Source organism: Lucilia sericata, unplaced genomic scaffold (genome assembly GCF_015586225.1).
Source record: "Lucilia sericata isolate MDLA Ls3-8-SP2 unplaced genomic scaffold, ASM1558622v1 Contig000004F_arrow, whole genome shotgun sequence".
NCBI classification, from domain to species: domain Eukaryota; kingdom Metazoa; phylum Arthropoda; class Insecta; order Diptera; family Calliphoridae; genus Lucilia; species Lucilia sericata.
Window position 1 is genome coordinate 1,515,581 of NW_023994045.1, and position 25,518 is coordinate 1,541,098.

At 30.1% G+C, this 25,518-nt stretch overlaps 1 protein-coding gene across 3 annotated transcripts in view; it reads right to left on the bottom strand.

Annotated features, from left to right (window-relative positions):
• The window catches only part of LOC119600497 (cyclin-dependent kinase 5 activator 1), a 258,821-nt gene that overhangs the window by 65,745 nt on the left and 167,558 nt on the right, over positions 1-25,518 (bottom strand). The gene's annotated exons all lie outside the window — the stretch shown is intronic.

Consider the following 25,518-nt stretch of genomic DNA (forward strand, 5'->3'; position numbering starts at 1 on the left):
GGAAGGTCAAATAAAATTTTCAATTGTTCGATGACTTGGATCCGATTGTTCTCGTACTGAGCTACAAGATTTTTCCAGACCAACCTTCGTTGGTCAATGGGGCATTTGAAACTATTTTTCTAGCATCTCCTCCAGTCTTTTGTATCAGATGAAAAAGTTTCTCAATCTAGAATTGTTTATATACATATAACGCGGTGAAAAGGTCGGGAAAAGTAGACCATGTCACAAAATCTCCATAAAATGTGTCCGTGTCACAAGGTTATTTTCTATTGATTGATTTACAACAGCAGAAATCCGCTCTACTTTGCTTGGGTTTGATTTTGCTTGAATTTCCGCGTTGATTGACCCTAAGCATGTTTTGTATGCAGAAAGACCTTTTTTGTAACGTTCGCGAAGCTTATTTTTATCGATGGATTTTTCTGTCGAATCTTCAAACCGATAAAAATAAGGGTAAAAAAAGTCCCAGCTAGCGATTTTACAACAAGAGTAATCAAAACTAATAATTAATTTCAAATTTAATTACTAATTGTAGGTTATTTTGTATATGTGGTAACCCTGTTTGTTTTCCTACTTCTTATTTACAGCGACAAAAAATCTAAGAGCGAACCCACACACTAAAGGGTTTGTGTTTCTCTTTATTGTATTTGATTTTTTGTACTTACTCGTTGTTGTTAGGTCTTTTATTTGAGTCGCTGTTTTCAAATTTGGGTCTCTTGTTGTTTTCTTATTGATTGGATTTCTCTTGTTCTTTGGGTCTCTTTTTGTCAGCCACTGCACTTTTGTTGTAGACAAAACCAGTTTATGCCGTTAGGAATTTTTGCAAATTTTAATAATTTTTTGTTGTTGTAAAAAACACTGCACTTCACTACACGACACTTTATCCGGTTCGAAAGACCAAATGTTTGTTGTTGGAGTTGCTGGTTCTTAATTCTTTTGTTGTTTTTATTTAATAAAAACACTTTTTAGTTTGTTATATTTTTGGTTTTATATAATTCGGATTTATTATTCACTATTTTGTTTCTTATTTTATTTATTACAATGTTGTTTTTGTTTTTACAATATTTGTTTAATTGTTTTTGAACTTATAATTTTAAGTTTCCTTAATTACAAAGATTTATGATTTATCTTTATTCACTGTTCTTTTTTTTTGTTAGTTTAATGTTTTGGTTTTAGAAATGATTTTGATTTCTTTTTGTTTAATTTATATTTAATTATAAGACTTAATTACACAATCACAATATTTGTTTTTGTTTTTTGTTAAAAGGTCACACTGTTTTGTTCAACTGATGAAACTAGAGTGATCATCAAAAAATTATTTCAATGCTTGTTAGCAAATGTAAATGCAAAAATTTAAAGAAGACAAAACAAAAGCAAAGGGAGTAAATATATAAAAAAAGGACCGTTATTATATTAAAGGGTGTTTCATTAAGTTGTGTTAATACTGAACAATACCCAAAATATCGCGTGATCGAAATACATAATTTTAAATTTTACATGTTGAAATCATAAAGCCGCAATAAAATATTATCATGCTAAGATGTTAGAGCGAATTAAAAAAAAAGAAAATTGCGAATTTTTCATTTTTTACTTTAGCGAATTTTTATTTTCGAATTTTAAATTCTTGGTTTAAAGTTCACATTTTTTATATAATGTTGAGTAAAATATAAGAAATCGTATATTATATATATATGTCCTTGACTAAAGATGTTATTTGTTATATTATTTTATAATATTTTAGGAAATATATTGTCAAACTACAAGACATAGGCTTAGCAAGGGACGATTAAAATCGGATAAGTAGTTTAAAAAATTTATGATGTCAAATTTAATTCTTGAAAAAATCCTAAAAATATGAACATCGATAAAATCTGAACCGTAGCGAATGTAGAAATTTTGGAGAACTTTGAAATGCGTACTTACATGAATGTGTGTACCCAATTTCATCGAAATCGGAGAGTCATGTACAAAATCCTACTTTTTTGTTCGAAACTTTTTGAAATTGCCATATATAATTTCTTTAAAAAATGTAAATTAACCGAACTGATTTTCATTTTAACGGTTTTTTTGGATTAATAATTCATTTTAATTTAGAAATGAAAAAAAAAACAGTTAATTGCAGATGAGCAGGGATATGTTAGCTGCGAAAAAAAAATCATTAAAATTTCTCTTTCGCCGAAAACGCGGCCTTTCTTGTGGTACAAAGTAATTTGACGAAGTATTAAAATTGGTAACACTAAACATTAATCGGTAGCTGACAATGAAGCTTATACCAAAATCGATAACCTGTTAGATAAAGGTACGATTTTGCATTAAATGCAATAATAATAATAGTTCGCTCGTGTGTATGACATTTATTTCCAAACCTAATATTTTATTTTTTTTATACTATTTATTCATTTAAATTCAGAAATGGAGTCCCCAAATAATTATAAACAAGTAGTTATTGGCAAACAACAAAAGCAATTGCGCAGAAAACACAGTTGTTCAATTCACAATCGATGTTGTAGCGTTGTATGCGTAGTATGTCAGCAGCTGCTACAATAGTCATAACAATGTTGTTGGTGTTTTTATGCAAAAGGTCTATACAACTGCTACGACAATTTTTCATAATTAAAATTAATTAAATTATATACGTACAGGTTCCCAGCAAAATCTTTACATAACCGTAAACCAGAAAGTAATATTGGCAACAAGTAGAAACTACTTACTTTTGGGGGGAATAACTACTTATTTTTGTTCGACGTTGACCAACAAATAAGTAGTTACCTACAACAACTAAATATGTGGTTACCAATTTACTAACAGAAGCTCTGCGAATAATGAGTTATTTAGTTTGTTACAAATCGTAAACGAATAATTATTTATAAATCTACATACTAAAAACGATCGTATGTAATTACAAAAATAAAAATAAAATTTTCCCCAGCCGGGATTTGAACCCAGGCGTTCAGTTATTGTAAGAGCTTCTTAATCCAGCTGTTTGCTCAATGGTCCATTAACTACTTGTTATACCCTTCACCTTCGTGAGAAGGGTGAATGTCCGTCTGTCTGTCTGACTGTTGAAATCAGTTTTCTGAAGACCCCAGATATCTTTGGGATCCAAATCGTCAATAATTCTATCAGACATGCTTTCGAGAAGTTTCCTATTTAAAATCGACAAAATCCGTCCATAAACAACGGAGATATAAGCAAAAATCCGAGACAACCTCTGAAAATTTCATAAAAATAAGCAACAACAACACTGCTTATTCATTGCGTTGTGTATTTTGTTTTTGTTTTTTTGATTATTTCGTTTCGTATGTTTGAATGGCTGTGTGTTTCATTGCCATGTGAATGTTGTTTTTGTTTCTTGGTGTATTCAGTTTCGTATGTTTGGATGGCTGTGTGTTTCATTGCCTTGTGTATATTGTTTTTGTTTCTTGGTGTATTCGTATGTTTGGATGTCTGTTTGTTTTACTGTTGTTGTTGTTTATTTTATTTAGCTATTACTATAATAATGATATTGTCGTGAAAATGAAATAAATTTAAACTTTATAAAATTGATATTTTTTAAATACACTATGGTGAAGGGTATATAAGATGCGGCACAGCCGAATATAGCACTCTTACTTGTTTTATTGTAACTTTGTGAACAGTTTTACAAAAATATAAAAAATATAAATAAAACAAGTAAGAGTGTTATATTCGGCTGTGCCGAATCTCATAAACACACCATCAAACCGTATCCCATAAAAGGAATGCTCCCCTAACATCATGATCACTCATCAAATTAACTGATCGTTTTTAACTGAGCGTTAGAGTAATTTTCCGAAGGGACCTTTATGGGGGGTAGGGTCAATTATGGACCGATCCACATAAAATTCGGTAGAGAGATTTTGGTTTATAAGAGATTTGCTTATGTCAAATTTCATCGCTGTAGTCGTATTTTTAAGAGAGTAATGAGCGTTAAACTAATTTTCTGAAGGGGACCTTATATGAAACAACATAGAAATTGGTAGAGAGGTGGCTTGAAAGTATCTTACTTATGTCAAATTTCATCGCTATACTCGTATTTTTAAGCCATTAATGAGCGTTAAAGTCATTCTCTGCTGGGGATCTTATGTAGGGGGTAGGGTCAATGTGAGTAGAGAGTTTTTGATAGTAAAACACTTACTTATGTCAAATTTCATCGCTATACTTGTATTTTGAATGTAGTAATGAGTGTTAAAGTAGTTTTCTGAAGGGACCTTTATGGGGGTAGGGTCAATTATGAACCGATCCACTTAAAATTCGGTGGAGCGATTTTGGTTCATAAGAGATTTGCTGATGTCAAATTTCATTTTTAAGCCTGTAATGAGTGTTAAAATAATTTTGTTGAAGGGGACCTAATATGGGGGGTAGGGTCAATTATGGACCGATCCTCATAAAATTTGGCAGGGATGTTTTGACTCATATAAAACTTATTTATGTTGAATTTCATCGCTATAGTTACACTTTTAAAATATATATGCCCGTTATGGTAGTTTTTCGGGGGTCCACTTGTATGGGGGCTATCCGAAAACGTGGACCAATATAGCCCATTTTCAATACCAAACAAACCTTACCTGTAGAGAATATTTCTGGAAAATTTCAACCCTCTAGCTCATACCGTGTTTTCAACAGACAGACGGACGGACATGGCTAGATCGGCTTAGAATTTAATAAGGTCCCAGAATATATATACTTTTCTGGGTCTATGACGAATACTTCGATGTGTTACAAACGGAATGACAAAATCAATATACCCCCCATCTTTTTTAATGGTGGGTATAACAAGTAAAAAAGTACAGTCGGGCGTGGCGGACCATATGATATTCTACACCAGTTAAATTTCTTTATTATAGCCTCCGCCACCACCAGTGCACGATGGTCAATTCCGGCCAAAAATTATTTCTTTCAATTATTTAATTCTTATAAATGTTTGATGGTAGATTATAGCTAACACTTCAAATCATACAATTTAAATCATTTGGATTATTGGTTAACCTTGTGACTGATTATTCTTTGTAAATTAGCACGTTTTTTAAAGTAGTCTCAGTAAGTAATCATTCATAAATTAAGTGATTGTGGCCTACTTTAAAAACTAAAAAAGCTATACAAATCCAAATTTTGAAAGACCGTAGAAAAGGAAAAGGGGATATAAGAGGTTGGGTGAACATTGTATCCACTACTGTTATATATCAGGAGTAAATATTATAAATTTCATCTGCAATTTCCTGCAACTCTAGTAACTAGAGCATTTTTAATGACTTCGTCTGTTACAAATGCTGAACTTTTCCATATATTTCAACTTCATAAAAATGGACAACGGGCCGACATATTATCAATAGTACAAAATCAAATAGAGGAGGGAAGGGTCAATTATGGACTGAACTAAATAAAAATTGACAGCAGGATTTTACCGCCTATAAAGCTTGTTTATGTTGATATTTATGTTTTTGCTGATATTTATCACTCAGTTAAATCCTTTTTCTTAAGGATCCTTATATAGGGGACTAGCTATACCCAGTGTGCTTTGTTTTTCAGACATCCATTTTTACATTTTGGGGATGCCAAGCAAATTATTGCATGTTCGCCAATTTTTCCAAACGTGAATTTAGATTTTATTGTAACCTATGCAAAATTTGAATAATATACTAGTTTAATTCATATGGCAGATGCCAAAGTCCTCCCATTTCTCTATAAATGTTCACATAAATGTCAAAGTTTTTCATGTAAAATTTTATAGCTCTAATAGTTTCACAGATATATGAATTTTTTATTTAATTCATATGCTAGTCCGTCAATTTATTACCCAAATTTTCGCATTGATGTCAAAGGATTTTTAGTTTCCCAGACCACAGTGGGGCAGAATGGAAATTTTTTGGAAATAAATCTGGCATTTCTAAACGGCTGATCCGATCGGGATAAAATTTGGTGTGAGCGTAGCCAAGGAGTATTCGAGTTTAAGTTTTGAAGATGAACCCTGCAGATGCCCCAGGGACTGCGCTGTGGCGGCTCAAAGTAGGGTACCTACGACATGTAAAATTTTTAAACTCGTGCCATTTTTTTTGTGAAAGCGTTCGACGAGATCTTGAAAAAACATGCTTGGACATACTACTTATCTCTTATAATATCCGAGTTATAGGCATATAAAAATTTAGTGATACAAAATTTACCATACCTTGGTCCGCCTTTTTTTGAATACCGGGCGTAATTTTGGACCAAATGGACTCAATTTTTTCTTGTTAGTTAGACAACAAAATTTCCAATAATATACAAAAAATTTGAGATCAATATCATTTACAGATCCAAAAATATACGTTTTTTAATTTAAAAATTCAAAAAATTTTAGATTTTTGGCGTTTTTTTGCCAAAAATGTGTCTTAACTCTTTTATTAATAAAATAAAATTTTTATTAAGAACATATAACAATTTTATAGTTTTCTAAAAGGTATCTTTACGCAGAACGCTTTGGCGTAAAAAACTTGTCATATTTTTTGAAAATGTTGCCACTGCGTCCTTCCGAATATGACCTATTTTTTATCAAAACTTCAACTTTGGGCGACATGTTCTAAAATCCCAAAGCTGGGATCAGAAAACTGAAAGCAGTTTTGGAAACCTCAATATATTTTCTATTTACTCCAAAAGTATTTTCCCAGCCCTGAAAGAAATGTGGACCCTATGGGCAAAAAAGTAAAAAATCCCATTTTTGGGATTTTCATTCCTATTTTTGGGAATTGCGGGATGCCCTTTGACCTTTTCAATTTTTTTTTTGCATATTCTTATTTGAAATGACAAATTTAACAAGCGTTGAAAATTTCATTGAGTTTTGTTCATAAATAAAGATTTTGTCATATATTACATATTTGTTTAATTTCTAAAACTATGATTTATATCAAAATTTTAATAGGATTGCAGATAGCTACAACAATTTAGTCCATATTTATCCCTTAATATCATTTTTTAGTTAGATATGGAAATTCTCGACCCTTTACAAAAAATTTCAAGCCAATATCTCAATTACATTCAAAAATATGTTCATTTAAACCTGTGTCCTTTAATTTCATCTTTTTCATATTTTAGTATTAAGTATGACAGAACATACATTTGGTGTTGAATAAAATATTTGGACAATTTTTAAAAATTATTTAGTTAATTATTTTATTATAATATTGTATAAAATAAAAAAAATTATAATTTTATTATGAGCCACGCACAACAACACCTAAATCACCCCACACAAATTACCTTTCCCGCCCACCGAAATATAAAACACAATTTAATACAATATCATCAGTTAGTATAATAGCTTTTTTTATTTGAACTGTTTATCTTAAACATAATACAATTAATTCTTACAACCTACTTATATATTTAATTCCTAACACTACTTATTTTCTATAAAATAATCTGTCATATCGGTATACATATCCAGAAGGTAATATAAGTCCTTTAAATCTTCCTTGTTTTGAGATGATAGAGTTTCATAACAAATCCATCTTTTTCGCATAGTTGAAAGAACAGGATCAGAAGATAGAAGTAAACTATTAAAAATATCTTCATTCTGTGATTGCCTGGAGCATTTTCTTGAGCTGAATAGTTGAACATGCTTAAAATCTCGATTCCTCGCTTCCTGGGCTTCTTCTGTTAACTCTCCAAGTGGAAGAATATTCGATTCAATTATTATTTGACCATGACACAATACTTTGTGTACTATTGGTGTTAGTTCCCTCCATGGATACAGAGATACAAGTAATTTAGAAATTTCAGATGTGTATTCCCCAAATCGATTTTCATTAATTTTATGTTTACTATTCAGTGCCATTAAAATAGTTTTAACTCTTCGAAGCAACTCCTTGTCGATTCCAGTTATTTTTGAAGTAATTTCAAAATCACGAAAAAACCTTCTCGACGTATTACCGTCATTTGTACTACCGCAACTTGAAAGTGGTTTGTCGATGTTTAATCCCATCTGAACTTTAAATTCTTCTTGGATTCTGCTTTTTTCCGCAGCTCTCAGTTCTTTCAATTCTTCATTATTTTTTGTTGATTTAGTAGGATAGTTTGTTTTTTTTTTTCCTGGATCGCCTTGTATGATGGTAATATATTGTGTCCTTTTTCATGCAGAGCTTTCCTTAATATTTGGTACTTATTTCGACTGAGACCCAGTTCCAACATAAGCGCTATTGCTTCCTCTTCAGTAAAATTTGATTATGATGTTGGAGTTGGTATACTTTCCACAATTCGCTTAAGTCGTTTTGGTGATGCATTAGGAAGAATAGTTGCAATATGTACGACATCCATATGTTGGTTTTCCTTTTTCAGCATTTCGTTAAATGTATCAGCAATTTCCTCATTTGAGATTGAAAAAAGTTTTTGTGTGACCCTCTTTTTTTTTTACCTTGAACATAAGTCTTCGTATGACTTGCAAGGCGCTCCTGTTGATGTGTTGTAAGTTGAGATTTCCGTAGTAGTTTCCATCCAACTACAAAATTTTAATCGAAATTTCTTTTGATTTCCATCCACAGACTTACTTTTTACATCAAAAAGTTTTAAAAAGTTTTCAATTTTTGATATGCCTGTTTTGTCTACTTTTCTACTATATGTAGTTTTTATATAATTTGAAATGCCTTCAATTCTTTCTGGCCCTTTTGAAGATACACTCCATAAAACGGAACACAACTCTTCGTACTTTAATGTAATCTTCATTGTAGATTTATTAAATATGGTACTTAAAATCTGAGAAGTTTACTTATATACCAATTTTTGTCATTTCCGATACAGGTATTTCAAAGTAAAAAATTACGAATTGTCTACCTATTAACATTTAGGACTATATTACTATAACCTGTAATTCAGTCATTGATATTTCTTATTAGTGAATGAATCGAAATTATCATTACCTGTATATTTTTACCTACATGATCATAAACGAAACAGAATGAAATGATCTGTCGAAAAAATTTAGGTAAAAAATAGTTATAAATTTTTGAAAATTTAAGCATAATAGGACCTTTCAATTATAAGGATAAGCAAACAAATAGAAAATAGGTAAATATAAGATTTAAATATGTGCTGTCATACTTAATACTAAAATATGAAAAAGATGAAATTAAAGGACACAGGTTTAAATGAACATATTTTTGAATGTAATTGAGATATTGGCTTGAAATTTTTTGTAAAGAATTTCCATATCTAACTAAAAAATGATATTAAGGGATAAATATGGACTAAATTGTTGTAGCTATCTGCGATCCTATTAAAATTTTGATATAAATCATAGTTTTAGAAATTAAACAAATATGTAATATATGACAAAATCTTTATTTATGAACAAAACTCAATGAAATTTTCAACGCTTGTTAAATTTGTCATTTCAAATAAGAATATGCAAAAAAAAAATTGAAAAGGTCAAAGGGCATCCCGCAATTCCCAAAAATAAGAATGAAAATCCCAAAAATGGGATTTTTTACTTTTTTGCCCATAGGGTCCACATTTCTTTCAGGGCTGGGAAAATACTTTTGGAGTAAATAGAAAACATATTGAGGTTTCCAAAACTGCTTTCAGTTTTCTGATCCCAGCTTTGGGATTTTAGAACATGTCGCCCAAAGTTGAAGTTTTGATAAAAAATAGGTCATATTCGGAAGGACGCAGTGGCAACATTTTCAAAAAATATGACAAGTTTTTTACGCCAAAGCGTTCTGCGTAAAGATACCTTTTAGAAAACTATAAAATTGTTATATGTTCTTAATAAAAATTTTATTTTATTAATAAAAGAGTTAAGACACATTTTTGGCAAAAAAACGCAAAAAATCTAAAATTTTTTGAATTTTTAAATTAAAAAACGTATATTTTTGGATCTGTAAACGATATTGATCTGAAATTTTTTGTATATTATTGGAAATTTTGTTGTCTAACGAAAAAGAAAGTCCATTTGGTCCAAAATTACGCCCGGTATTCAAAAAAAGGCGGATCAAGGTATGGTAAATTTTGTATCACTAAATTTTTAAATGCCTATAACTCGGATATTATAAGAGATAAGTAGTATGTCCAAGCATGTTTTTTCAAGATCTCGTCGAGCGCTTTCACAAAATATAAAAATCTTTGTATTTGGATGAAAAACAAAAAAATGGCACGAGTTTAAAAATTTTACATGTCGTAGGTACCCTACTTTGAGCCGCCACAGCGCCGTCCCTGGGGCATCTGCAGGGTTCATCTTCAAAACTTAAACTCGAATACTCCTTGGCTTCGCTCACGCCAAATTTTATCCCGATCGGATCAGCCGTTTAGAAATGCCAGATTTATTTCCAAAAAATTTCCATTCTGCCCCACTGTGCAGACATACTATTTTTTCTACTTATTTCATATGGGATGTACCAACACCCCCTAATAAAAATCCGCCCATTTTCTCAAAAACGTTGAAATAAATGTTAAATTTCTTTGTGCCAATTTAATTACATGGGTGCTAAAGTTGTTCTTGCAAAATTTGAGGATTTTAGCTCTAATAGTTTTTCAAATATACGAATTTTTCTGTTGGGGTTCCAAGCCCCCCTGATAAATGTCCTATTTTCCCCAAAATGTTCAGATGAATATTAAAGTTCTTCGTGCAAAATTTTAAGAAGCTAGCTCTATTAGTTTCCCAGATAAAATTTTTTTTGTATATTTTATTCATATGGGAGGAGCAACTTCCCCTCATTCGTTGTCCGCCAATTTATTACACAAAATGTTTACATGGATGCTAAAGTTCTTCGTGCAAAATTTGAAGGTTCTAACTCTAATAGTTTGCCAGCTAAGCGAATTTTTGTATTTAATTCATATGGGGGGTAGTACGCCCCCTTTTTCCTTATATAATCATATTGACACTAAAGTGGTTCCGACAAAATTTGAAGAACCTATCTGTTACATTTTTTCAGATATACTGATTTAAGATTTTCTTCATATGAAAGGTGGCACGCCCACTATAGCCATTCCGCCGCAAAAATATTCTTATGGATGTCAAAGTTGTCCATACAAATTTTGAGGACTCCAACTCTTGCAGTTTTTGAGATATGCGACTTTTAATACTTATTTTCAATGTGGGCGTGGCACTTCGCCCACTTTAAATTTTGAAGTAAAAAGTAGCATATAGTTCCTTCAAGACATACTGGAAGACACTGGAAAATTTCAGAAAAATCGGTCCAGCCGTTTAGCTGTCTTTAAAGTCCAAACATACAAACACACATTCATTTTTATAAATATAGATGGGGGTGCTACGCCCCCTATTGCTAGTCCTCCAATTTTTTTTATGTCTAAATTGTCATAAAAAATTTGAGGACTCTAGTTGTACCATGTTCCGAGATATTCGACTTTTGAAGAAGGGGGCGTGGCTCCCCTCCCACTTGCAATTTCAAAATAAAAAGTATCCTATAGTTCCTTCCAGATATAGGGGAACATACACTGAAAATTTGAAGAAGATCGCTTCAGTGGATTAGCCTCCTATAAGGTACAAACAAACATACATTGATTTTTATTATATATATATAGATTTGGGAAACTATAAATGTTAGACTCAAATTTATTTAAAGTATGTAGTTTAATTACTAAAATAAGTGGTTATTACACCTATTACATGCAAGTACTTATTTGAATCTTGTAGGTAACAATATATATAAGAACATATTTAGATCTTTACAAGCAACTAATTATTATTGTATTTGAAATAATGAGATTAATATGTATCACTCATTACTTTGTTACCTAGGAAATAACTACCACTCATTACCGAAATTCAAGAAAATTTTGCTGGGTTGCTATTAATGTGATCAATAGCAAAGTCTTTAAGCCGTTCGAAAAAATATAATTCGGATTTAATGCAATTTGAAAAAAAAAATACATTCAAATATATGCATAAATCAATTTAAATCGTCAGAATTTTTAATCTATCAAACATAAATGCATGATTGTAAACTAATGTATTAATTCACAATGTTAACCAATCTTTAAAAAAAATTGTACTTAGTTTTATAAAAAATATTTTTGAAAACATTGAAAAAAGCGAATTTCGTTTGTATTTTTGGTCCTCCGTTGAGAATTATATCCAAGTTTATATTTTTGAGTTTTAGTTTAAAAATTTTAAAATTCGTACAGAAGTAAAATGGATTAGTTTACTAACATTAGTTTTTCTATGGATCCCTTCATGGTCCAACTGTAATTTTTTATATGTTGTTGTTGATATTATAAACTAATTTTAGTAAAGGAAATGAAAATGGGAGATACCGTTTTCAAGATATCCTTGACTGAAGGAAATTTTTTAGTATCATTATCCTTATTTTAAAACCATAATGTTTCAAATAAAATATTATCAAATTATAACACATAAGCATTAATTACAGTCTAAAATGATTAAAATCGAATAAATATGTTATATAAAATATCAAATTTAATACAGCAATATATACAATATAAAATTTTATCGTTTTTAGAAAAACTCTTAGAAATATGAACTCTGAAAGTCGATAAAATAAAAACCATAACGAATTTCGAAATTTTGGAGAACTAGCCATGTCCGTCCATCTGTTGAAAACACGGAATGTGCTAGAGGATTGAAATTTTCCAGAAATATTGTCTATAGGTAAGGTTTGTTTGGTATTGAAAATACAAGTGAACCCCCGAAAAACTGTCTTAACGGGGATATATGTTTTAAAAGTGTAACTATAGCGATGAAATTCAACATAAATAATATACAATATGCGATATATACAATATAAAATTTAATCGTTTTTAGAAAAACTCTTAGAAATATGAACTCTGAAAGTCGATAAAATAAAAACCATAACGAATTCCGAAATTTTGGAGAACTTTAAATTTTGTATGTATGAAAAGCGGGTCATGCTTAATTTTTTTTATACCCACCATCAAAAAACATGGGGGGTATAATTATTTTGTCATTCCGTTTGTAACACATCGATATATTTGTCATAGACCCACAAAACTATATATATTCTGGGTCCTTATTAAATTCTAAGACGATCTAGCCATGTCCGTCCATCTGTTGAAAGCACGGAATGTGCTAGAGGATTGAAATTTTCCAGAAATATTCTCTATAGGTAAGGTTTGTTTGGTATTGAAAATGGGCTATATTGGTCCACGTTTTCGGATAGCCCCCATACAAGTGAACAAGTGAACCCCCGAAAAACTGTCTTAACGGGGATATATGTTTTAAAAGTGTAACTATAGCGATGAAATTCAACATAAATAAGTTTTATGCGAGTCAAAAACTCCCTGCAAAATTTTATGAGGATCGGTTTAAAATTAGTTTAACGTTCATTACAGGCTTAAAAATACGAGTACAGTTATGAAATTTTACATCATCAAATCCCTTGTGAACCAAAATTGCTCCACCGTATTTTAAGTGAATCGGTCAATAATTGACTCTACCCCCCATAAAGGTCCCTTCAGAAAACTACTTTAACACTCATTACTGGATTCAAAATACAAGTATAGCGATGAAATTTGAAATAAGTAAGTGGTTTACTATCAAAAACTCTCTACCACATTGTATGTGGATCGGACCATAATTGACCCTACCCCCATATAAGATCCCCAGCACAAAATGACTTTAACGCTCATTACTGGCTTAAAAATACGAGTATAGCAATGAAATTTAACATAAGTAAGTTACTTTCAGGCCAAAAACTCTCTACCAAATTCTATGTGGATCGGTCCATAATTGACCCTACCCCCAATGTAAGGTCCCATTCAGAAAATTACTTTAACGATAATTTCTGACTTAAAAATACGTGAACATTTATGAAATTTGTATCAGAAACGTTTATAGGAACTTAAATCTTCCTACCGAATTTCATGCGGAAATTTAGTAAAATGCGATAACAGCGATGCTATTTGATGATCATGATGATAGGGGAGCATTCCTTTTATGTTGATATTACTTGTTGATATCACATATGAGAAAATTTTCCTGAAAAAGGCTAAGTTTAAATGACTATAAATTAACAATACGAGCTAAATTTTTAAAACCCTTTGTGGAATTTCTAGTGGGTCTTGTTCGAGAAAGATTCGAAGAGTCAAAATTTGTTTCATACACGCAGAGAAAAAACATGGTTCGGCATGGTTAGGACAACTATTCTATGTTTTTTGTAACAATATTTTGTTGCCATAACCAAACAATTGTTATTTTTATTGAATACCATCAAGATTTTTGTTATTGTAAATATTTATATATTTTTGACAATTATAAATTTGAGAATGATTCTCTGAAAAATAATTATTATTACAACAAATAAATAATGATAACTACATATGTAAAAATATTATATTATTTAGAACCACTTAAACTTTCAAGTAACCATTAAATGGTAGGTGTTTACCTATATAACGTTTTAAATATAAGCAAAATACGTTTACTATTAAAAATATTTTGGTATCGACATTTTTATATCAGTTGTATGGTTTATCTGTACTAGATCGGATTAAATAAAGTGTTGAACAAACGAAGTGTTAAAATAATTGTGAAAAATAAATTAAAATCGCCGCAAAACTCGCGTTTTTTGGAATTTTTAAGAATTTAAAGTTGATATGATATCTTGAGATAGAAATCTGAAGACCATCGGTCAATTCTTAATTGATTTCTCATGGAATTTATGATATAGAACAATTATTTTCAAAATTATCACATACATCATTAAAAAGAATGGAAAAATAATTGTTTTTAAATTAAGTAAGTTTATTATCGAAGCAAATGCTTGGGGTTCAATTAAAATCGAAATGTCAAAATAATTTAGAAACTAATTCTACAATGTTTTTGTAAAATAAGTACAATTTTAATTTTTTAAGAAAAGTTTTCCCGAAAGAAAGAGTTTTAAAAAAATACGTTTCTGAACATTTGAAGTTTACAAATTAATATTTTTTGTTTGCTCATGGAATGAAACATATATTTTTGGAAAGGGTTGTACGGTTGTTAATTAACAATTTTTATTGTTTTTTTCTATACGTCGAAATTTTGAGATAAAGTGATTTTTCTTAAGATTTTTGGGTGCTTGCACCTGTTTTAGGAACCTAACAATCAACTCAGAAAAATATTCAATAATATAAAATTTACGTCTTCATTAACCCACTTTTTATCAGTATTCTTTATTTTTTTAGTAATTTTTTTGATAATTTTTTTAAATTAAAAAAAATTTAAAAAATGATTGACATTTTATTCCTGAATTACAAACCTACGGATCTGAATTTATCCCTCATAGTTCATTTCTTACATCCCCACTTGTACTTTTTCCGAAAAACTCTTGGAAGTATGTGTGATAAAAATTGCATCTATTCACTAAGATTATTGCAACGTAATTTTTAATATTTTGTGACAGCAATCCATTGTTACAGAGTTGTGAGGAAGACCAGTAAAATAACTACATCCGTAAATATTTAATACTAGCTATACCCAGTGTGCTTTGCTACCCTAAAAGCAATATAAATAAAAAACCCCACTTAACGATTTTGAAGATTCTAACTATAATATACATATATACATATATGTATAATGAGATGCCATTCAAATTATTGAAATTTCGCCAATTTTTCAAAAAGTTAATTAAGATTTAAATGTAACCCATGAAAAATGTGAATAATCTAATAGTTTCCCAGATATATGAAATTTTATATTTAATTCATATGGGAGGTGCCAATCCCCCATTGAAAGTCCGCACATTTTTCTCTAAATGTTCACATGAATGTCAAAATTCTTCATGTAAAATTTAAAGATTCTAGCTCTAATAGTTTCTCAGATATACAAATTTTTCTATTTAATTCATAAAGGGGTGCCAAGCTCCCCTTGATTAAAGTCCGTCCTTTATTCTTCAAGATGTTTAGATGAATATTAAAGTTCTTCATGAAAAATTTTAAGAATCTTGTTCTATTAATTTCCCTGATAAAAGAATAAGAGGTGCCACGCCATCTGCTGATAGTCCGCCCACTTCTTGTCCTAAATAATCGTATTGATACTAAAGTGGCTCTGACAAAATTTGAGGATTCTAACTGTTATATTTTCTCAGATATACTGATTTAATATTTTCTTAATACATTATAGCCATTCCGCCCATTTTGTCAACAAATATTCATATGGATGTCAAAGTTGTCCGTAAAAAGTTTTAGGACTCTAGCTGTTACAGTTACTGAGATATGCGACTTTTAAGACTAACTTTGTATGTGGGCGTGGCACTTCGCCTACTTGAAATTCTTAAACAAAAGGTAGCATATAGTTCCTTCCGCACATACAGGAATATACTGTGAATATTTCAGGAACATCGCGCCGTTTAGCAGTCTATAAAGTCCAATCAAACATAAAGACATACAAACACGCATTATTTTTAATATACATATATAGAATCATATGGGCGGTGCCAACTCCCCATTTAAAGTCCGCCCGTTATACTCTAAATGTTCAGATGAATGTCAAAGTTCTTTAAGTAAAATTTGAAGATTCTAGCTCTAGTAGTTTCTCAGATATACGATTTTTATATTTAGTTTATATGGGGGCTTCAAGCCCCCTAAAATGAAAGTCCGCTCTTTTTCCACCAAAGTGTTCTATTAGTTCTATTAGTTTCCCAGATAAACGAATTTTTGTATTTAATTAATATGGAAGGTGTCGCTCCCCTTATGACCAGTCCGCCAATTTATTACTCAAAATGCTATATGGATGTTAAAGTTATACGTGCAAAATTCTAACTGTAATAATTTCCAAGATAAACGAATTTGTTTATATAATTTATATGGGGGGTGCCACGCCCACTAATGCTAGCCCGGCTACTTTTTGTCCTAAATAATCATATTGACACTAAAGTGGCTCCGAAATTTGAGGACTCTAACTGTTATCTTATCTCAAATATACGGATTTGATATTTTATTAATAGGGGCGTGGCTCCTCGCCCACTTTGAAATTTCAAAATAAAAGGTAGCCTATTACCTATTCCAGACATACAGAAATACGCTATGAACATTTCAAGAAAATCGGTTCATTTTTATATATATAGAGTGTCCTCCTAATTTAACCCTTTCTTAGCATTTTATTTCTTTATGAATAATTAAAAAATTTGACGTTTTTTTAAATATTTTTTTTGGACTTAGACGGCCAAACACAGAAAAAACTGAAAATGTGTTTTAATTATCAAATTGATTGTATCAAGCAAGTTTTGCACCTATCAACAAAATGATGATATCAATTATGAAATTTGTAAAAAAATATTTTTTTCCAATTAAAGAAATAATCAAAACAATTAACATCAGTAATTAAATTCAAAATTTAAAATTAGTTAATTCATGGCATTAATTAATATATGCCAAGTCTTTGGAAAGTGGCTGAGATAATAATGATTCCAAAACCAGGAAAACCACTCACAGATGCCAGCTCATATAGGCCAATATCACTATTACCGGTGATAGGAAAACTGTTTGAAAAACTATTCTCTAAAAGGCTGAAAAGTATAATTACAAATAGAAATATTATACCAAATCATCAATTTGGATTTCGTGAAAAACACTCTACAATCGAACAAATACATAGGATAACACATACAATTGAAAATGCCCTAGAAAACAAAGAAATATGTTCATCCGTATTCTTGGATATTTCAAAAGCTTTCGATGGTGTATGGCATAAAGGCTTGCTACATAAACTAAACATGCTCTTACCAATTCAATACTGCGAAATGCTAGAATCTTACCTAAAAGAAAGATATTTCCGTGTTAAAATCAATGATGAATTCTCAAATCTTTATCCGATAAGCTCTGGTGTCCCGCAGGGAAGTATCCTGGGACCAATATTATACTTACTGTATACCTACGATTTACCAGTAGATTCAGATTGTATTGTCGGCACATTTGCAGATGACACTGTAATCATGTCAACTGGAAAAGATGTTGAAGTCGCAACACATAAAATACAACTAGCACTAAATCGAATAGATAGGTGGACTAAAAAATGGTGTATCAAACTAAATAGCTCAAAATCGATTCATGTAAATTTTACAAATAAAAACGTCAACCACAAACCAGTCTTTATCGATGAAATTGAGATTCCACACGAGAACACCGCTAAATACTTGGGAATGACCCTAGACGCAAAGCTTCGTTGGAAAGCGCATGTTAAGAAGAAAAAGGATGAGCTAGAGTTAAAGTTTAGAAAAATGGATTGGCTAATTGGGAGAAAATCTAACCTTTCAGTCCATAATAAGTTAATTGTCTATAAACAAATTCTAAAGCCAGTATGGAGCTATGGCATCCAGATATGGGGATGCGCTAAAAACGATGTTATTAAAATTATACAAAGATTTCAAAACAAAATCCTAAGGACCATCCTGAATGCCCCATGGTACGTTAGAAACTCTGATATCCATAGAGATCTCAACATGAACACAGTAACAGAGGAAATTATTATGAAAGCAGAACAACATAGGCGTAAACTTATACTCCACCCAAATGAAGAAATAGCGTCCTTATTAAGAACCACAAATGTAGTAAGACGACTAAACAGATGCCAACCTCATGACCTCATCAGGCGTTTCAACCAGCATAATGTTTTATAAAATATTTGAATTGCTGTTAATACTAAATTATATGTTTAAATAATTAGCCTCAAACTGCTAGTTAGTCTATTTTGACTAGTCGCAGTATTTTAAGAAAAATTGTATATGTCAATTTATACCGTTTTAAATAAAAAAAAAAAAAAAAAAAAAAAAAAAATTCATTAATTGGATAAATTAAATATTTAATAAAATAAAACTTACATTTTAATTAGTTTATTAATCAAATAAATTGAACAGTTTGGTTAAAAATGTATTAAAAATCAATAAAGTCGATGATTGAAACATTCAAAGCATTAATTGAATGCTTACAACATTAAAGGATTCCTTTACCTTTAACAATGCGTTAAGCACTCTCAAAAATATCTCTTTATTGTCACATTTGAACAAATAAAGTGATTTATAAATTTTAAAATATTTATGAAACTTCAACTTCTTATGCCTAAAATATTATTGACTATTTGAGAATTATTTTCCGTTATAAATAATGAAATTATTTAAATAAAATATCAAAACAAAAAACCAAAATAAAAAAGTAGGCTGGAAAAACTTTTTCAGCCAATTAAAAAATTAATTGATTCAATTAAAAGTTTAATCAAATTTGTATACTTAGGATCAAAACAATGAGATAATTATGACAATTAAAAAATTGTTTAAATAAAAGTTAAAGAAAGAGGAAAACATGTTAATTGAAAATAAACTACCGATAATTTTTTCTGTGAAATAAAGAAATCCATATATGTTTTATATCATGATTTTTTGTGACCCCTTTTACTCTTACAATATACATCTGATCTTGGCAAAAAATATATCATTTTAAACACAGATGTGCACAATTTTCAGAATTTTAGGAGCTATAAGCGTTTAAAGTTGTTACTAATACATAGAAACAATAGTCACACGTACGTTTTCTTGTAATTAAAAACAAACAAAGCAAGAAACAAGTTTTCTCAGAAACTACCAAAGCTATTCCGATGAATTTTGTCAAACATTATTGTTTTGTGCCAGGGATCAAGTATCTTCAAACTCATAACAATTGATTCAATATTTCCCATAGCCCCCATACAAAGGTGTATATTCCCGGAAATTAGTTTATGGTTAATAACTCCCTCAAATATATCGGTATCAACACAAAATTTTGTATATACAAATACAACATGAATAGAAATCATACTACAACGTAGATCTCTGTCGGTCCACAATTGGTCATAGCTCCCATATAAGGTCCACCTCCAAAAATCACCTTAACGCACATATTTCATTGATAAATAAAGCTTTTGTGATAAAATTCGAGCTGAATATATTTTGTCTACTTACAAATCATTCTACCAAATTTCTTTTCGGATCGGCCCATTATTAGCCGTAGCTCCCATATAAGGCCCACTTCCGAAAATCACTTAAACGCACATATTTCATTGTCAAATAAAGGTATCTTTATCAAATTCGACACAAATATGTTTCTTCTACATATGAATCACTCTACGGAATTTTTTTTTCGGATAGGACCATAATTGGTCATAGCTCCTATATAAGGTCCTCTTCCGAAAATCACTTAAACGCATATGTTTCATTGATAAATAAAGCTATCGGTATAAAGTTCAACTTGAATATGTTTTGTGTACATATAAATCATAATACCAATTTTGCCCCGGATCGGTCCATTATTGGTCATAGCTCCCATATAAGGCCCTCTTCCAAAAATCATTTAAACTCACATACATATTTCATTGTCAAATAAAGCTATCTTGATAAAATTCGACACAAATATGTTTTGTGTACATAAATATGAATCACTCTACGAAATTTTTCTGGAGAGGCCGTAATTAATCATAGCTCCAATATAAAGTCCACTTCCGAAAATCACTTAAACGCACATATTTTATTAATTAATAAATCTATTGGAGTAATATTCGACTTGAATTTATTTTTCTGCATATAAATCATTATACGAAATTTTTTCTTGATCGGTCCATAATTGGTCACAACTTCCATATAAGGATCATTTCCAAAAATTACTTAAGCACACTTGACAATCAAAGTCATCGGGATAAAATTCGACATAAATGTGTATTTTGTATATATAAATCGTTATACGGAATTTTACTTCTGAAAATCACTTAATACCACTTAATTCATTATTAAATGATTATATCCAGATAAAATTCGACATGAGTATGTTTGTTTTTAGATAAATCATTATATTCAAATGTTTACAACTGGCCTATTAATATACAATTTTATGAACCTAATCAAAATTAGTTCCAAGTACGCATAAATGTTAGTACTCTCACTACGGAAACAAAAATGTTATCAAGTTATCTAAAAATTAGATTGTTAAATGAGTTTTAATAAAAAGAAGCTTGCTGGTGGAGGGTATTTAAGATTCGGCATAGTCGAATATAGCACTCTAAATTGTTTGTATTTAATTCATATGGGAGGTGCCACGCCCCCTATTGCTAGTCCGCTAATTTTTTTTCCTAAATATTCATGTTGATACTAAATTGGTTCCGAAAAATTGGATGACTCTAGCTGTTATATTTTCTCAGATATACTAAGATACCGCTCATTTTGCCCCCATGTGTTCATGTGGATGTAAAAGTTGTATATACAACAATTTAGAACTCTAGCTGTTGCAGTTTCTGAGATATGTGATTTTAAATACTTATTATGTATGTGAACGTGGCACTTTGCCCACATGAAATTTTAAAATATATAGTTCCAGACATACAAGAAGACACTGTGAAAATTTCAGCCGTTTAGCAGTCTATAAAGTCCAAACAAACAAACAAACAACCAAACAAACAACCAAACAAACAACCAAACAAACAACCAACCAAACAAACAAACAAACAAACAAACAAACAAACAAACAAACAAACAAACAAACAAACAAACAAACAAACAAACAAACAAACAACAAACAAACAAACAAACAAACAAACAAACAAACAAACAAACAAACAAACAAACAAACAAACAAACAAACAAACAAACAACAAACAAACAACAAACAAACAAACAAACAAACAAACAAACAAACAAACAAACAAACAACAAACAAACAAACAAACAAACAAACAAACAAACAAACAAACAACAAACAAACAAACAAACAAACAAACAAACAAACAACAACAAACAAACAACAAACAAACAAACAAACAAACAAACAAACAAACAACAACAAACAAACAAACAACAAACAAACAAACAAACAAACAAACAAACAAACAACAACAAACAAACAATCAAACAAACAAACAAACAAACAAACAAACAAACATACATACATACATACATACGTACGTATGTACATACATACGTACGTACATACATACATACTTACATACATACATACATACATACATACATACATACATACATACATACATACATACATACATACATACATACATACATACATACATACATACATACATACATACATACATACATACATACATACATACATACATACATACATACATACATACATACATACATACATACATACATACATACATACATACATACATACATACATACATACATACATACATACATACATACATACATACATACATACATACATTCATACATACAATAGCATATAGTTCCTTCCAGACATACAGGAAGACACTGTGAAAATTTCAGAAAAATCGGTCCAGCCGTTTAGCTGTATATAAAGTCCAAACAAACAAAAATACAAACACACATTCATTTTTATATATTTTTATATATTTTTATATATAGAGATGGGGGGTGCTACGCCCTCTATTGTTAGTCCTCCAATTTTTTCACCAAATAATCATATGGATGTCAAAATTGTCCATAAAAAATTTGAGGACTCTAGTTGTACCATGTTCCGAGATATTCGACTTTTGAAGAAGTGGGTGTGGCACCCCTCCCACTTGCAATTTCAAAATAAAAAGTAGCCTATAGTTACTTCCAGATATAGGGGAACATACACTGAAAATTTGAAGATCGCTTCAGTGGTTTAGCCTCCTATAAGGCACAAACAAATAAACAAACATATGTACATTGATTTTTATACATAGATAGAAGCATTTTATTTAATTCTACGATAATTAGTCGTTTTCGATCTTTGGCCCATCCTAGGACTCTCGAAATCATTGGTTTATGGTCGGGAATTATTTTTCGCTTGTTTTAATACAGATTTTTAAGGTATACAAAATTTGTATTACAAATGATGATGATACCTGCAATGGTTTCCTATAACAAATTTGTTCAAAAATACAATAACAGTTTAAGCGCGACATTTTTATTTAAAAACATTTTTCTAAGGCACATCGCACAGTGGTATAGGAAAAAAAAAAGAGGGAAATAATTCGGTAACTTCTAAACGGTTAATCCGATTTTAATGAAATTTGGTATGCACAAAGAGGAGGTGTTGTCGAGTTTAGGTTTTGAATTTGGACCTTATAGGCCAACCAGGGGCCCGGCGGGGGGTCCTCAAATTAGGACACCTCGGCTATGTTAAATTTTTAAAACGATCCTATTTCTTCATTTGAGTTCCGATTTAAAAAAAATTTCGTATATAGAATCTCCTCATCGAGCACTATAAAAAATGTCGTCGTAGCAGTAAATTATCTCTTATAGTTTAGGAGATATTCGCATTTGAATATTAAAATTTTAAAATTTTTACCGTCCTTACTTTAGTTTTTTTGATAATAGCAGGTCCAAATATTTCCGATTTTCGCCATTTTTTTTTTATTTGCTTAACAACAAGTTTATATACCAAGCAGTGAAAGAATTATGTAAAAATCATGACTGAGTCCAAAGTTATAGGCATTTAAATTTAAAAAATTAAAAAAAGGCGATTTTTTGTCATTTTTTTGGGAAAAAAGTATCTTTTTCTTTTTAAGTTATCTAAAAAGTTTCTAAGAAGATGTATATAGAATTTATACTTTTTGAAAAGCTGACTTTACATAAAGTACGATAAATGAAACAAAACCTAAAAATTTTTGATACTGAGGGGACCAGGTCCATCCAAAAAAACCCTATTTTTTATGGAAAATTAAATTTTGAGCAAAAATTCTCAAATCGCATAGTCGATATCAAATTATAGTGACCTGTTTTATATGACCCAATATGTTCTTAATCATTTTGTAACGGGTTTCGATAACCCCGCCCCTGGTATGGATATAATAGGCAAAAAACCAAAAAATCCCATTTTTGGGATTTTTTAAAACTTTTTTGGGAATTCCGGGATTTCTAATAAGAAAATTCGAAATTTTTATTTAATTTTGGATTTTGAGTAAAAAAATCTACCTAACTGTAAAATTTCATCAAAAAATATTCATAAATAAAATTTTTATTGCAATTTGAAAAATTTGTATCTTCGCAAAAACTGAATAAAAAACATTTTTTAATTTTTTTTAAAAAAAGTATTCCGCGAATTTTTTAATTTTCAAAAATTATATACAGTTTTGAAAAATAGACAAAATTACCTTTCCATTGATATATAACATGCCTACCTAATGTTTTTTAAGTGACAAATTAATTAGGGAAAACTCAACATCTTTTAGAAAATTTACCTAGCACTATTATTTTCATCCATATATGTAACAAATTTAAGAGTTAACCTTATGGATGAAAATAATAGTGCTAGGCAAATTTTCTAAAAGATGTTGAGTTTTCCCTAATTAATTTGTCACTTAAAAAACATTAGGTAGGCATGTTATATATCAATGGAAAGGTAATTTTGTCTATTTTTCAAAACTGTATATAATTTTTGAAAATTAAAAAATTCGCGGAATACTTTTTTTAAAAAAAATTAAAAAATGTTTTTTATTCAGTTTTTGCGAAGATACAAATTTTTCAAATTGCAATAAAAATTTTATTTATGAATATTTTTTGATGAAATTTTACAGTTAGGTAGATTTTTTTACTTAAAATCCAAAATTAAATCAAAATTTCGAATTTTCTTATTAGAAATCCCGGAATTCCCAAAAAAGTTTTAAAAAATCCCAAAAATGGGATTTTTTAGTTTTTTGCCTATTATATCCATACCAGGGGCGGGGTTATCGAAACCCGTTACAAAATGATTAAGAACATATTGGGTCATATAAAACAGGTCACTATAATTTGATATCGACTATGCGATTTGAGAATTTTTGCTCAAAATTTAATTTTCCATAAAAAATAGGGTTTTTTTGGATGGACCTGGTCCCCTCGGTATCAAAAATTTTTAGGTTTTGTTTCATTTATCGTACTTTATGTAAAGTCAGCTTTCCAAAAAGTATAAATTCTATACACATCTTCTTAGAAACTTTTTAGATAACTTAAAAAGAAAAAGATACTTTTTTCCCAAAAAAATGACAAAAAATCGCCTTTTTTTAATTTTTTAAATTTAAATGCCTATAACTTTGGACTCAGTCATGATTTTTACATAATTCTTTCACTGCTTGGTATATAAACTTGTTGTTAAGCAAATAAAAAAAAATGGCGAAAATCGGAAATATTTGGACCTGCTATTATCAAAAAAACTAAAGTAAGGACGGTAAAAATTTTAAAATTTTAATATTCAAATGCGAATATCTCCTAAACTATAAGAGATAATTTACTGCTACGACGACATTTTTTATAGTGCTCGATGAGGAGATTCTATATACGAAATTTTTTTTAAATCGGAACTCAAATGAAGAAATAGGATCGTTTTAAAAATTTAACATAGCCGAGGTGTCCTAATTTGAGGACCCCCCGCCGGGCCCCTGGTTGGCCTATAAGGTCCAAATTCAAAACCTAAACTCGACAACACCTCCTCTTTGTGCATACCAAATTTCATTAAAATCGGATTAACCGTTTAGAAGTTACCGAATTATTTCCCTCTTTTTTTTTTCCTATACCACTGTGCATCGTGGATGTTCACATTATGGCATATTTCTACTAGTTCTTAGATTTATTGTTCAGTGATATATTTTTTTAA